The sequence below is a fragment of the Colobus angolensis genome, unplaced genomic scaffold (genome assembly GCF_000951035.1).
Source record: "Colobus angolensis palliatus isolate OR3802 unplaced genomic scaffold, Cang.pa_1.0 Scaffold44, whole genome shotgun sequence".
Classification (NCBI taxonomy): Eukaryota; Metazoa; Chordata; class Mammalia; order Primates; family Cercopithecidae; genus Colobus; species Colobus angolensis.
The window spans coordinates 377,952-392,567 of record NW_012117821.1 but is presented as its reverse complement, the minus strand read 5'-3'; positions in this window follow the sequence as shown (position 1 = coordinate 392,567).

Below are 14,616 nucleotides of genomic sequence, written 5' to 3'. Positions count from 1 at the left end.
TATATATATATATGTATATATAAAGAGAACAATACCTAACACTTATTAAGCTTTTACTGTTTTTTGTTTGTTTGTTTTTTGTTTTTTGGGTTTTTTTTGAGATGGAGTCTCACACTGTCGCCCAGGCTAGAGTGCAATGGTGTGATCTTGGCTCACCTCACTGCAACCTCTGCCTCCTAGGTTCAAGAGATTCTGCTGCCTCAGTCTCCTGAGTAGCTGGGATTACAGGTGTGCACCACCACGCCCGGCTAATTTTTTGTATTTTTAGTAGAGACAGGGTTTCACTATGCTAGCTAGGCTGGTCTCTAACTCCTGACCTCGTGATCTGCCTGCCCCGGCCTCCCAAAGTGCTGGCATTACAGGCGTGAGGCCCCATGCCTGGCCAAGCTTTTACTATTTAACATAGTTTCCAGGCACTGTTTTAAGTGCTTTACAAATATGAACTCCTTTACTTCTCATAATAACCCTATATGGTGGGGACTACCCTCTCCTTAACAGATGTGGAAACAGACATCAAGGATTATGCCCCAGGTCATATAGCTAGTCAATGGCAAAGCCATGATTTGAAGACCTGGCAATCTGGCTCCAGAGCCCAAACCTTGTATTGCTTCTTCATTCTCACAGATGATCTCACTGGGCACCATAAAACTTCTAAGTCTTTGCCTGCCTAAAATGTCCTGTTGTTTTGTAATTGCAAGTTCTTTCATGATTGCGTATGTCTTTCCCAGTGAGGCAATTTGTCATCTTCTTTGCCTATTTTTGGTTGAACCATCAGTCTTTTTATTGTTGATCTTAAGCAGCTCTGTGAATGTCAAGAAAATCCACTGTTAGTCTTATGGATTGCTAATATTCCAAAGTGTTTATTTACTTTGCTTATGATGGTTTTGTTTTTGTTTTTGTTTTTGGTCTTTGAGTGCTTTTTTTGCTCCTATCTTACAAGAATTTCAAATTCTTCTATAATCTAATTTACCAGTATTTTCCTTTAAGGTGGTGGTTCTTAGCCCTGGCTATGCACTATTAACAGACTTTCACTTTTACAGAGCTCCCAGGTGATTCTGCTGTGTCACTGCATTGAGGCTTCCAGTGTTGGTGTCTCACTTGGGCTTCCTCTACTTTAGGATTACAAAATTCTTAGCTCTTTTTGTTCTTCTAGTAATTTTACTTTGTATTGCATCAACCTAGCTAGTGGTATTTTTTGATTGTTTGTTTGTTTATTTGTTTGTTTTTAGACAGAGTCTTTCTCTGTCGCCAGGCTGGAATGCAGTGGCACCATCTCATCTCACCGCAACCTCCAATTCTCTGGATCAAGTGATTCTCCTGCCTCAGCCTCCCAAGTAGCTGGGATTACAGGCATGCACCACCATGCCCAGCTAATTTTTGCATTTTTAGTGGAGAAGGGGTTTCACCATGTTGGCCAGGATGGTCTCAATTTCCTGACCTCATGATTTTTTGAGACGAAGTTTCACTCTTGTTGTGCAGGCTGGAGTGCAATGGCACAATCTCGGCTCACTGCAACCTCTGCCTCCTGGGTTCAAGTGATTCTCCTGCCTCAACCTCCCAAGTAGCTTGGATTACAGGCATGTGCCACCACGCTCAGCTAATTTTGTATTTTTAGTATACACGGGGTTTCTCCATGTTGGTCAGGCTGGTCTTGAACTCCTGACCTCAGATGACCCGCCTGCCTCGGCCTCCCAAAGTGCTGGGATTATAGGCGTGAGCCACTGCGCCTGGCCTATAATTTGTTTTAAGGGGTCTGTATATACCATATGGTTTAATTATTGTCAGTTTATCATACATTTTTATATGGTTGGACAAGTCCCTCTTTATTTTTTTCTGAGCTGTACTCAGCATTTCCTTTGTCTATTCTTTCAGATTAGCTTTGTTATGACTTTTTCTATTTCCTTACACTCCCATTTCTCCAGGGGAAAATGTCCAGAAACAAATGAATCCTCAGGTCTGGATCTCAGGAGAAGACTCTGGACTGAGCTATGGATCTGGAAACTGCCTGGACAGAGCAGTGGTTCCCAGCTGGAGATGATTTTGCACCCAGGGGACATTTGCAAGGTCTGGACAGTTTGGGTTGTCAGAGCCAAAGGAGTGTTTTGGCACTTAGTGGTATCAGGCAGGAATGTTGCTAAAACATCCTACAGTGCAGAGGACAGCCGTCCCCAACAGAGTTCCTGGACCGCACGTGTCAGTGGTGCTGGGGCTGAGAGGCCATTGGTGGACCCATGGCGCTGGTGAGGCTGCCCTGGAGTCTGGCCTGTGAGGGAAGCGGGAACCTCTGAGGGAGTGCAGCGTTCAGCAGCATCCAGCCAGCCAGCCACGAGGCCTGGCAGAGGGGTGGGAGAGGAGGTGGACCTGCCGTAGACCCCACAAGCCTGTCATGGAGCTGGGACTTGGAGTAAAAGGGAGAGGGACGTGGTCAGAACTGTGCCTTAGAAAGACTCTGGATGTGGAGAAGGGGCCGGGGAGAGGCGAGGGCTGCGTGGTGCTGTGACTGCCTGCTGGAATGGCAGGCTAGGCCAATGTGGGCAGCAGTGAGCGAAGGGGTGATTCGGGACCTGGAAGAGGCAGGACAGGGCCACGGGCTGGACTTGAGGGGTGAGAGGAGTCAGTGACCTGTGGCACGTAGCAAAGAATTCTCATGCTCTGCCACCAGCATCATGCTAGGGCAGGCTGGACTCTCACCCTCACAGAATGTCCCATGAATAATTAACTAAAAGTGCCGTGTGTTGCAGGTAGCAACTAACTGGGGTTGGTGGCATGGGCGGTAAAAAGAATTTACCAAGACTGTTGTAGGTAAAGAAAGGCAGATTTATGAGAGAAAGTAGGAAAATACGTTGCAAGAAAGCAATGGGCAAATCACCAAGAGAGGTGCTGGCGGCAAGAGACGGAGGCGTGCGGGGGATTTTATAGGATGGGGCTTAGGGCCATGTGCAGTGCGGTAACACCCAGGTTGCAGGGAGCTAACTCATTTTTCTATCAGCCGAGGGTCTGGGGACAGCTGGGCGCGGGAAGATTGTGATTTGTCTGCACAGGAGGGCCGTGTGTCCCGGACCATGAAGAAAGGCAGGCTCACAGCTTCTCTGCTCTCTCTTTTGCTTTCCCCTGGTCCCGCTGGTCTGACTTCTTTCCCTCATTAGGACTCCGCGGCATGGACACCAAGAAGGGAGGTAGAGCCTGTGACAGGAACGCTCAGCCAAGGAGGCTTCTCTGATGAGGGCCAGAGCTGTCCAGGCCAGGCCTGGAGGGACAGATGCACATTCGTGTTCAAGGTTTTGTTTGAACACGGTTTCAATGAATCCTCTCAATATTTTGAAATTCCAGCTTAGTTTCAGTTGTCTACAAAACCCTTGCTCCCCCGTGGTACCATCCCCTTTATGTTGTTATTGTCACAAATTACATCTTGCCACACTGTGGGTCACCAGCAGGATTTGTAATTATTGTAATATGCAGTTGTCTCTTTAAATTGCAAGGCACTTAGAGCGAAGGTGCCGCATGCTCCCTCCAGTCCCCCGGGAAGCAGCCAGAGCCCCCGGGAAGGGCCAGGTATTAACTTGCCGGACGTCACAGCTCCCTCCAGGCTCCCAGCTTCTCTTCCGTCAGTGGATTCCAATTCTGAAAACTGGCTCATGTCCAGAAACAGCACGGGAGTGTGACTTGCTGCTGGGGCAGCCCCTCAGCCCCTGCCCTCTGTTCACCTCTTACATGTGAAGCGTCCCCTTTGTTGGTTTCACCCCTGAGGGCACCGTGCAGAGTTAACCACCCCGTTACTGCCCCTAAGCCCCTCGGTGGCCGCCTGCCTCGTCCTCCCCATGGGGATTAGGGAGCCCGGATCTGTAGCTGCCTCTCCCACCATCAGCACAGGCTGCAGAGGGGGAAGCCTCGACTTCCCGCTGATGCTGGTGCTTTCCGCGGGGCTTCCTGCACACCCACCTCCCTCCACCCCATTCCTTCCTCTACCAGCTGGCAGAGAACTTGAGGGTTTCCGCTTCACTGCAAGCTGGCTACTACTTTTGTCAAGGTTTTCAAGAGCCATGCCAAGTTTTCCCCACCTCCTGGGTCCTGAGAAAGTGCCCCACTGCAGCAAATGTTTCCAGACTCTTGGTCAAGCCCCTCACCCTCCCATCCCGGGACTTCTCTTCTGCCCCGCTGGGGCCATCAACCAGTTCTTGCAATTACCCAGCTGTGCAGCCCTTTTCTCCCTCTGCAGGCTTAGCACCCTGCCCCTTCCCGTTGGTCTGTGCTGGCATTTAGCCCTCGCAACTGGCCTGGCAGGCAGGTGGGACAGCTCCCGAGGCGAGCGCTTACTTCCTGGTGAGAAAGATGATTCTGTAACGTCTCCAGCACAGTAGATGTGTGCACCTTCATGGGGCAGGAGGACCTGTGCACTTCCAGAGGTTCCAGAGGACTGGAGGGACCCAGGTTTTCACCAGGGGACCCTGACTTTCTACCTTTGCAGAGCTGACCCACCGGTGGCCCTTCACTCCGGTTAAGTGCCTGTTTAGCTCTGTGGTAGAGGCACACTCCAGTCTCACACCGAGCTTGGTAATAGCTCTCAGGATGTCGGTGTGGGGAACCAGCCCGCTGTCCTGTCTCTGTTGGCTTGGTTGCTCCCCCGCCCCAGTTTTTCAGGTGCTTGCATCATCCCATCATCCCACCAGCCACAGCACTGCACTCCACCGAGATATTTTCCCAGTGGAGAAAGCTCCCACCGTGTGTCAGGGACCACCTGACCTCCCAGCCAACCAGGACAGCAGCCTCCGCACCCTTTGGGTGGTGGGCAGGACAGTCCCAGATCCTCTCCTGTGCCACTTATGTTAGTCCAGGTCTTCTGAGATGCAGATGGGATAAAGGTATAAGGATTCGGTTACATTTTATTAGATGATGAAGGCTGGGTGTGGTGGCTCATGCTTCTAATCCCAGCACTTTGGGAGGCCAAGGCAGGCAGATCACTTGAGCTCAGGAGTTTGAGGCCAGCCTGGGCAACGTGGTGAAACACTGTCTCTACGAAAAAAAAAATTAGCCTGGTGTGGTGGTGTGTGCCTATAGTCCTGTAGTCCCAGGCCTCACGTGGTGCCGTGTGCCTGAAGTCCCAGGCCTGGCGTGGTGCCGTGTGCCTGTAGTCCCACCTACTTGGAAGGCTGGAGTGAGAAGGTTGCTTGAGCCCAGGAGGTGGAGTTTGCAGTGAGCCGAGATCACGTCCCTGTACTGCAGCCTAGGTGATGGGAATGAAGCCCTCTCAAAAAAAGAGAGAAGATTTTATTAGATTTTAAAGATTAGATATTGTTGTTATTATTAGAGATGAAGCATGGAGGTAGCTAAGAAACCTGGAAGAGCTTCAGAATGTGAGTAGCTCTCACGTCCAGAGAGGAAGAGAGGGAACGAAGGCTGACTTTCTTTCCCTAGACCTAGATCACTGAACAACCTAAGGAATGTTCGGGAAAGCTGCCCGGGAGTTCTTGAGCCGAAGAAGTGTGGCCTCAGCAGAAATGCAGAGACAGATTCTGAGCACAAGAGCTGAGGCCATTGGTCATGACATTCCCATAGTTGGAGGCCTATGAGGCACACTTCCAAGGAAACTGCAACTGTTTAAAATAACAATCATGTCCTATGTGTGTTTTTAAAAAGAAAGGCTGAAAGTTAATTAGCTCATCATCCACCTGAAGAAGCAAAATCAACCTGAAACAAAGAGGTATAAAGAGAAGCACTGATTAGACAGAAACTAACATGCACTGGAGACAATCAAACCAAAACTGGTGTTTTGGCGACACTAATCAGAATGGCCAGCCTCTGGGCAGGTGGGGAAGGGGGAGCATAAAAGTAGGCCAGGTGCAGTGGTTGACACCTGTAACCCCAGCACTTTGGGAGGCTGAGGTGGGAGGATCACTTGAGCCCAGGAGGTGGAGACCAGCCTGGGCAACATAGCAAGACCCTGTCTCTGGCAAAAATTTAAAAACTAGCTGGACATGGTGGCATGCATCTGTGATCCCAGCTACTCGGGAGGCTAAGGTGGGAGGCTGGTTTGAGCCTGGGAGGTTGAGGCTGCAGTGAGCTGTGACTACACCACTGCACTCCAGTCTGCGTGACAGAGCAAGACCATGTCTCAGAAAATAAATAAATAAATAAATAAATAAATAAATAAATAAATAAATAAATAAAGTGGACACAGCCATAGATATAACATAGATTTAAAAGATAATGTGAACACTTTTAGGCCAATACATTTCCAGAAAAATATAACTAAACTAACTCTGACTCAAGAGGAAATAGAGAACCTAAATAGTCTGATAAAGTCTTAAAGAAATAGAATCAGTAATTAAAATCACAAACAAAACATCAGGCCCAGTCAGTGAGTTCCACTGAACTTTCAAAATATAAATTCCCTATAGAATGCTCTCTAACTCATTTACAAGACTAGTGTAACCTGGATATCAAAACCTGATGAGAACGGTGCAGTGCACAGCGGCAAAAAGTCTAGACCAGTTATTGGTAAACCAGATCTGAATTGTATGCAAAGATGATAGTGAATCATGATTATGTTTGATTTACCCCAGGAATTATAGGTTGGTTTAACTTCAGGAAATAAGTTAATGTAAGCCATTCCCTTAACACATTGAAGGAGAAAAATTAGGTCATTTCAATGCAGAAAAAGCATTTGACAGAATTCATCACCTATTCATGAGAAAAACTCCTAGAAATTAAGACTACAGGGGAACTTTGTGACCTGATGAAGGGTACCTTTTTTTTTTTGAAAAAGAACAGGCCTGGCGCAGTGGCTCACACCTGTAATCCCAGCACTTTGGGAGGCCAAGATGGGCGGGTCACCCTGAGATCAGTAGTTCAAGGCCCATCTGACGAACAAGGCAAAACACCATCTCTAGTAAAAATACAAAAATTAGCCGGGTGTGGTGGCACGCACCTATAATCCCAGCTACTCAGGAGGCTGAGGCAGGAGAATCTCTTGAACCTGGGAGGTGGTGGGGGTTGCAGTGAGCTGAGATAGTGCCATTGCACTTCAGCCTGGGGAACAGATCGAGATTCCGTCTAAAAAGAAAAAAACCACATAACAGGCCAAGCGTGGTGGCTCCTGCCTATAATCCCAGCTCTTTGGAAGGTCGAGGCAGGTGGATTGCTTGAGGTCAGGAGTTCAAGACCAGCCTGGCCAACATGGTGAAAACCCATCTCTACTAAAAATACAAAAAAAAAAAAAAAAAATTAGCCAGGCATGGTGGCATACGCCTACAATCCCAGTTACTTGAGAGGCTGAGGCAGGAGAATTTCTTGAACCCTGGAGATTGAGGTTGCAGTGAGCCGAGATCATGCCACTGCACTACAGCCTGGGCAACAGAGTGAGACTCTGTCTCAAAAAATAAAAATAAAAATAAACAAAAGAATATAATAAACACCATATGTAAGTACGAAAGGTTGAATGTATTTTATTTAAGATGAAGAACAGGACAGGTTCCCACTATCACATTTCTGTACATCGTTGTACTCACTTGCATAGTAAGTCTCAGCTAGCAAGGAAGATAAACAAGAAATAAAAGCTATAATAATTGAAAAAGAAAAAAGAAGTATTGTTTTGGTATATCTGTATAGAAAACAGAGAAATCTAACAGTAAGTTTTTAGACTCAATCAGGAAATTTAGAAACGTTGCTCTGGCCGGGCGCGGTGGCTCAAGCCTGTAATCCCAGCACTTTGGGAGGCCGAGACGGGCGGATCACGAGGTCAGGAGATCGAGACCATCCTGGCTAACACGGTGAAACTCCGTCTCTACTAAAAACTAAAGAAACGTTGCTCTACATAAAATCACTATACAAAATAACTAGGATTCTTTCTCTCTCTCTCTCACTCGCTCGCTTTCTTTTTTTTTGAGACAGAGTTTCGCTCTTGTTGCCCAGGCTGCAGTGCAGTGGCACGATCTCAGCTCACTGCAACCTTTGCCTCCCAGGTTTAAGCAATTCTCCTGCCTCAGCCTCCTGAGTAGCTGGGATGACAGGCGCACACCACCACGCCTGGCTAATTTTGTATTTTTAGTAGAGAGAGGGTTTCTCCACATTGGTCAGGCTAGTCTCAAACTCCCGACCTCAGGTGATCCACCTGCCTTGGCCTCCCAAAGTGCTGGGATTACAGGCATGAGCCACCGCGCCCGGCCCAAAATAACTGGGTTTCTAAACGAGTGACAGAAAATGCAACTTTAAAAATGGAATCCTTCATAGTGGTGTGAAAAATATGAAACACTTAGAAATAAATAGAGTATAAATGTTCAGGACCTTGATGGAGAATATTATAAAAGTTTATGAGATAAACTAACAACGACCCTGATAATTAATACATATATATTGCATATGGATTGAAAGCCTCAATACCAAAAATGTATATTTCCCCCAAATTTATCTATTGATTTTATACAATTCCTGTCAAAAAGTCCACTGTGTGCATGTATATAACCTGACAAGTCGATACTAAAAATTATAAGGGCAAATAAAGGGTCAAGAATAGCAAAAATTTAGCCAGGCGCAGTGGCTCACACCTATAATCCCAGCACTTTGGGAGGCTGAGGTGGGCGGATAACCTGAGCTCAGGAGTTCCAGACCAGCCTGGCCAACATAGCCAAACCCTGGCTCTATAAAACATACAAAAATTAGCTGGGCATGGTGGTGCACATCTGTGGTCCCAGCTACTCGGGAGGCTGAAGTAGGAGGTTTGCTTGAGCCCGGGAGGTGGAGGCTGCAGTGAGCTGAGATTGCGCCATTGCACTCCAGCCTGGGCGACAGAGTGAGGTCTTGTCTGAAAAAAAAAATTAAAAGAAGAACCCAGGTAGAGGCATTAACCTTTTAATAAGACTTTTGTAATCAATGCAGGGAGTATTGGCCCAGAGCAGATGAACAGTTTGTCTGAGCAGAGCGGAGCTGGGGCCCTTCTATGAATGGTGTCATGACAATTTAATTATATTAAGATGATGAAAATGGCGCCTGCCTCACATCATACAGAAAAATCATTTGCAAGTGGTTTAAAATAGAAAAAGCAAAACTGCACAAATTTTAGAAGAGAACATAGGAGAATCTATTCTCAAATCTCCCAAAGAATCTCTCACAACAATGAACAAAGGAAGAATTTCCTAGGATTCAAAAAGCACAAAACATAGGGAAAAGCTGGATATATTTCGGTTACAGTATAATGAGGAACTTCTACATATCAAAAGAATCACAAAATAAGCAAAAGACAAATCACAGAGTGAGAGAAGATACTGCAACTACACACATCTGATGGAGGATTTGTGCCCAGAACATGTGAGGACTTCAACAAATCAATCAGAAGGAGAGACAGAATCCAGTTGAAAAGTGGGTGGAAGATTTGAACAGGCATTTTGGCAAAGGGGAAGATGTGATTGGGCAATGAATGTGAGAAAATGCCCCACTCCATTAGCGAGCAGGAAAATGCAGATTAAAACAGAGTGAGAGGCCTGAAATACCTACCAGGCTGGCAAAAATGTGAAGGCCGATAACACGGGGCTGTTGGAGAGGACGAAGGCCGATAGCATGTGGGTGTTGGAGAGAACGCGAAGCAGGCCAGGGTCTGTGAGATGCTGCGGGACAGTCATCACCACAGTTCGGGCCCTAATTTAGCAGCATCCAGTGAGGTCAAGAGGCACGTCCCACGGCCCAGCAATTTCTCTCCTTGGGTTAGATCTGCAGGCTCGTGTCCAAGCACCAGGAGAACGACATTAAATGTCCATTGGAGAATTGAAATAGCAGGAAATAGACAGCAGCACAAATCTCCATCAGAGTAGAATGGATCAATAAATTGTCACACGATAGCGTAATATATGTGGTGAAAACAATTGATTCATAGCTACATGCAACAACATGGGTACGCCGCAGCACCAGAGGACAACAGCTCAGCTCTCCTGCGTGAATTTCAAAAGCATGGGGCTGGGCACAGTGGCTCACACCTGTAATCCCAGCACTTTGGGAAGCTCAGGCGGGCAGATTGCCTAAGCTCGGGAGTTCAAGACCAGCCTGGACAACATGGTAAAACCCTGTCTCCTACGAAAATACAAAAAATTAGCCAGTGGTGGTGGCGCACCTCTGTAGTCCCAGCTACTCAGAGACTGAGGCATGAGAATTGCTTACACGCAGGAGGGAGAGGGTGTAGTGAGCTGAGATGGCACCACTACACTCCAGCCTGGGTGACAGATCGAGACTCTGTTTAAAAAAAAAAAAGGAATTTCAAAAGCATGCACAACTGCACAATAAATTGCACATAGATGTACAGAGAGAAAGGGAACGGTGAACACAAAATTCCAGACAGTGGTGGCCTCTGAGACGCGGAGGTCCGGGAGGGGCTGCACCGTGCTTGGATGCTGGGGTCTTCTGTGTCTTCCACAGAGCCCTAGTGCCCATTATTATTTGTAGAATTAAATGTTAATTTTTTTTTTTTTTGGAGACGGAGTCTCGCTCTGTCGCCTAGGCTGGAGTGCAGTGGCGGATCTCAGCTCACTGCAAGCCCCGCCTCCCGGGTTTACGCCATTCTCCTGCCTCAGCCTCCCGAGTAGCCGGGACTACAGACGCCCGCCACCTCGCCCGGCTAGTTTTTTGTATTTTTAGTAGAGACGGGGTTTCACCGTGTTAGCCAGGATGGTCTCGATCTCCTGACCTCGTGATCCGCCCGTCTCGGCCTCCCAAAGTGCTGGGATTACAGGCTTGAGCCACCGCGCCCGGCCCATGTTAATTATATAAAAAGAAAAAAGTCCTCCTAATTCTCCTCCCTGCTTCCCTGTAAGTGGACCCAGCGCACAGTGACAGGGTTGAGACCTACAGGGGACGTTGCAGGAGCAACTGAAGAGGTGTTGGGCTTGCAGGTGCTGTGATGGGAGGGTGGGGTGCAGGGGCCTAGTGTGGAGGGCAGCAGGGGCGTGGCTACAACCACCGTCTCCCACCGCAAAGGCTGTGACCAACTCCGGGACCCCGGAAGAGTTTCTGGGGAACCAGAGTGACACCAGTCTGTCCAGTTTGTGACCTTCCCCAGCGGTGGGAGCCTGGGCGGGTGTCTCTGGAGGTTCCAGATGAGAATTCTGCCAGGTGAGACAGGCAGAGGGTGAGAGAGTGAGGGACGGGGCAGGGGACAGGGGGCAGCAGGAGGACACTGAAGTCGGACAGGGATGGGGGAGGGACTGTGAACAAGCGTGCTGGAGGGTCGGGAGGAAGATGGGATCCTTGAGGGGTGACAAGCTCGGCTTGTCGTTGGCTTAGACATCGTGCAGCAGTGCCCACCACACAGCCTGTCCTGGACCTAGTCACCCCCAGCTCCAGACTCTTGTCAACTCTACACATTTCTCTTGTGGATTCTCTTCCCTACAGCCCTGGAGGAGCATTTCAAACCCTCTCCTCCCTCTGCCAACCTGCAAATGCCCCCTTCTCACTCTCAGTTGCCTGTTTTGTTTCTTATTTCACTGAGAAAGTAGAATAATCACAATAAAGCCCTCACCCTCCGCCAAAGGAATCCTCCAGCCCACCTGTGCCTGCAATTGTGCGACCTGTTTTTCCTTCTCTACCGTGAGTGAGCTGTCCCAAGTCTGGTGCCCTCTTGCCTGGACAAGGCAAGACACTCTTTTTCTTGCATCAGCAATTTTTCTTTCTGTTGAGTCACTGCCATCAGCATACAAAGTCCAATAATATCCCCTACCTTAAAAAACAAAACAAAACAAAACCTCCTTAATGCTGCATCTCTGTTGTTCCCTGTCTCACTGGACAAGCTGTCTACACCTGCTGTAGGCACTTCCTCACTGGACAAGCTGTCTACACCTGCTATAGGCACTTCCTCACTGGACAAGCTGTCTACACCTGCTGTAGGCACTTCCTCACTGAACAAGCTGTCTACACCTGCTGTAAGCACTTCCTCACTGACCAAACTGTCTACACTTGCTGTAGGCATTGCCTTACTGAACAAGCTGTCTACACCTGCTGTAGGCACTTCCTCACTGAACAAGCTGTCTACACCTGCTGTAGGCACTTCCTCACTGAACAAGCTGTCTACACCTGCTGTAGGCACTTCCTCACTGACCAAGTTGTCTACACCTGCTGTAGGCACTGCCTCACTGAACAAGCTGTCTACACCTGCTGTAAGCACTTCCTCACTGACCAAACTGTCTACACTTACTGTAGGCATTGCCTTACTGAACAAGCTGTCTACACCTGCTGTAGGCACTTCCTCACTGAACAAGCTGTCTACACCTGCTGTAGGCACTTCCTCACTGACCAAGTTGTCTACACCTGCTGTAGGCACTGCCTCACTGAACAAGCTGTCTACACCTGCTGTAGGCACTTCCTCACTGAATGAGCTGTCTACACCTGCTGTAGGCACTGCCTCACTGAACGAGCTGTCTACACCTGCTGTAGGCACTTCCTCACTGAACGAGCTGTCTACACCTGCTGTAGGGACTTCCTCACTGAACGAGCTGTCTACACCTGCTATAGGGGCTTCCTCGCAACTCATTCTCTTCAATCCACCCCACTCAGGCTGCTCCTCTGTGGAAACTGCTGTCCGGGTGAGGAGCACCTCTGTCTTTCCACTCTGACAGCTGAATGTCCGTCCTCATCTGTATGGACCACACGCGATCCTCCCTCGACTCTGGGACAGGGCACTTCCCCGATCCCCCACAGCCCTGGCCCCACAGCCCTGGTTGCTCCTCCTCACCGATTTCACTCTCGGGGAGTACCAGCATCCTCTGTCTCTGACCGGTCACTTTCTCGTGGGGATGCATCAGGCAGGATGACACTCACAAGGGACTGTCTACCACAATCTGTGCGATCTGTGCAAGGCTCAGGGAAGTCCCAGGGGCCAAGACTCACCACCTCCGAGTGATGCCAACCCCCACTGGCAGGAACAGGGGGAGGAGGCAGGATCTGGAACCAGAGAGAGAGAAAGGAGAGTGGTGGGTGCCTGACAAGGCCAGAGCTTCAATTGAGGCGCACAGCTAACCCTCGGTGACCTGGCAGGAGGAAGTCAGGGGAGCAGTAGACACCTTGGCCTTGCTCTTTCCTTCCCTCAAGGGCCTTTGATGCTCCTGTTGGCCTAGCATAACCAGAAACCAGAGGTCAAGGAACAGGCTGATGTGGCCTTCGAAGGCCAGTTTCAGCGTCACGCAGCATGGAGGGAAGGGCAGAGAGGATGCGGCGAGCCCAGCCTCCAGGCGCAGGGCTGCAGCAGTGGCCTCTCGTCTGGGCATCCCTTGAGATACTCCACCCCTGCATAGCATCTCCACTTCTGTACCCAATAGGCAATTCTTAATTTCCACCCTGTGACTAACAAGCTCTTCCCGACGTCTTCCCCATCTCGGCAAAATGCATCCCTATCCACACAGACACTCAGACCAAAAATGAAGAGCCTGGGTTTCTATCTCTCCTCCACATTTCACGCTGGATGCACCCTCTCCAGGAGAAAGAGGCACTGCTCATGGCCCCCTTGTTCAAACCACATCATCTCTCTCTGCACTGCCGTCAAAACCCCTCCCTGGCTCTGATTTTTTTTTCTGTGACAGGCCAGTTGGCAGCCTCCCTGACAGCCTTAGCACCTGCTTCCCAGCTAAGCGAACCCTGATTTTGTTTGGGGCAACTATGTGCCCGCCTAGGGGGTGCTGGCTGTCCTGGTCCACTTTGGCATATGTTCACTTTCCCACCCTCTTAAAGTCAGGGCCGTCCACATGGCCCAGGGCAGCCTAACTGGGTTAAAGAGACACTTGCAGGGGGAGCCTCTGAGAAGCTTTTCCTTTGTCAGGAAAGAAAAGCGTAACCTGATTCACAAAGTGGCCTTCCTTTGTACACCTGCCACTTCCTTCCCGTTTGAGATGGTGGTGTAACGGTGTGATGCCCTGTGGTATGACAGCCACCCTGGGCCATGAGGCAACAGGCCAAAGGGCAGAAAGTGTAGGTGGGGATTTTGGAGGGAGGAGAGACGCTGGCTTCGTATTCAGTGAGATCACAATGGCATCGTGCAAGCTGCTGCTAGCTGGGAAGCGGGTTGTTTGCCTCTGAATGCATCCTAAGTGATACAGCACCCCAGTCTGCTGCAGTCCACACTCCACACGGCAGCCCGAGGGACCCTTCAGAGACCCCCGCGCCTCTGCTCCGAACTGTGCGCACTGCCTCGCTCTCAGAAGGCGCAGCCCGCACCCGGCCTCACTCTGCACTCAGCGCCTTGCGAGCTTCAGGTCCGAGAGGGTCCCTCGTGCCCGAAAGTCTCCTCGACCCCGGGGCAGCCTTTTCGGAGGTTGTGAGGACCCACGGGCCTGCACGAAGTGAGTGCCGTGTAAATGGTTGCTGTGCTTTGTACAAAACTGTCAGCTCCGTGAGGGTGGAGCTGGGAGCCCAGGACAGGCCCGCGGTGGACGCTCAAGGAGGCCTGGGGGATGGCGGTGACCGTGACAGGTTCCCTAACGGGGTGTGGCCTGCAAGGCGGTCAGAGGCTTCTCTGAGCTGAGATCCCAGAGCCAGCCCCGTGTATGGAAACAGCAGGTCCCGCACCCGGGCTGGGGGCCCCCGACAGGGGCGTCCGCGTGGCACCAAAGCCGCGAGCCAAGCGCACCCAGAGGGCTGGGAGGGCCGGGG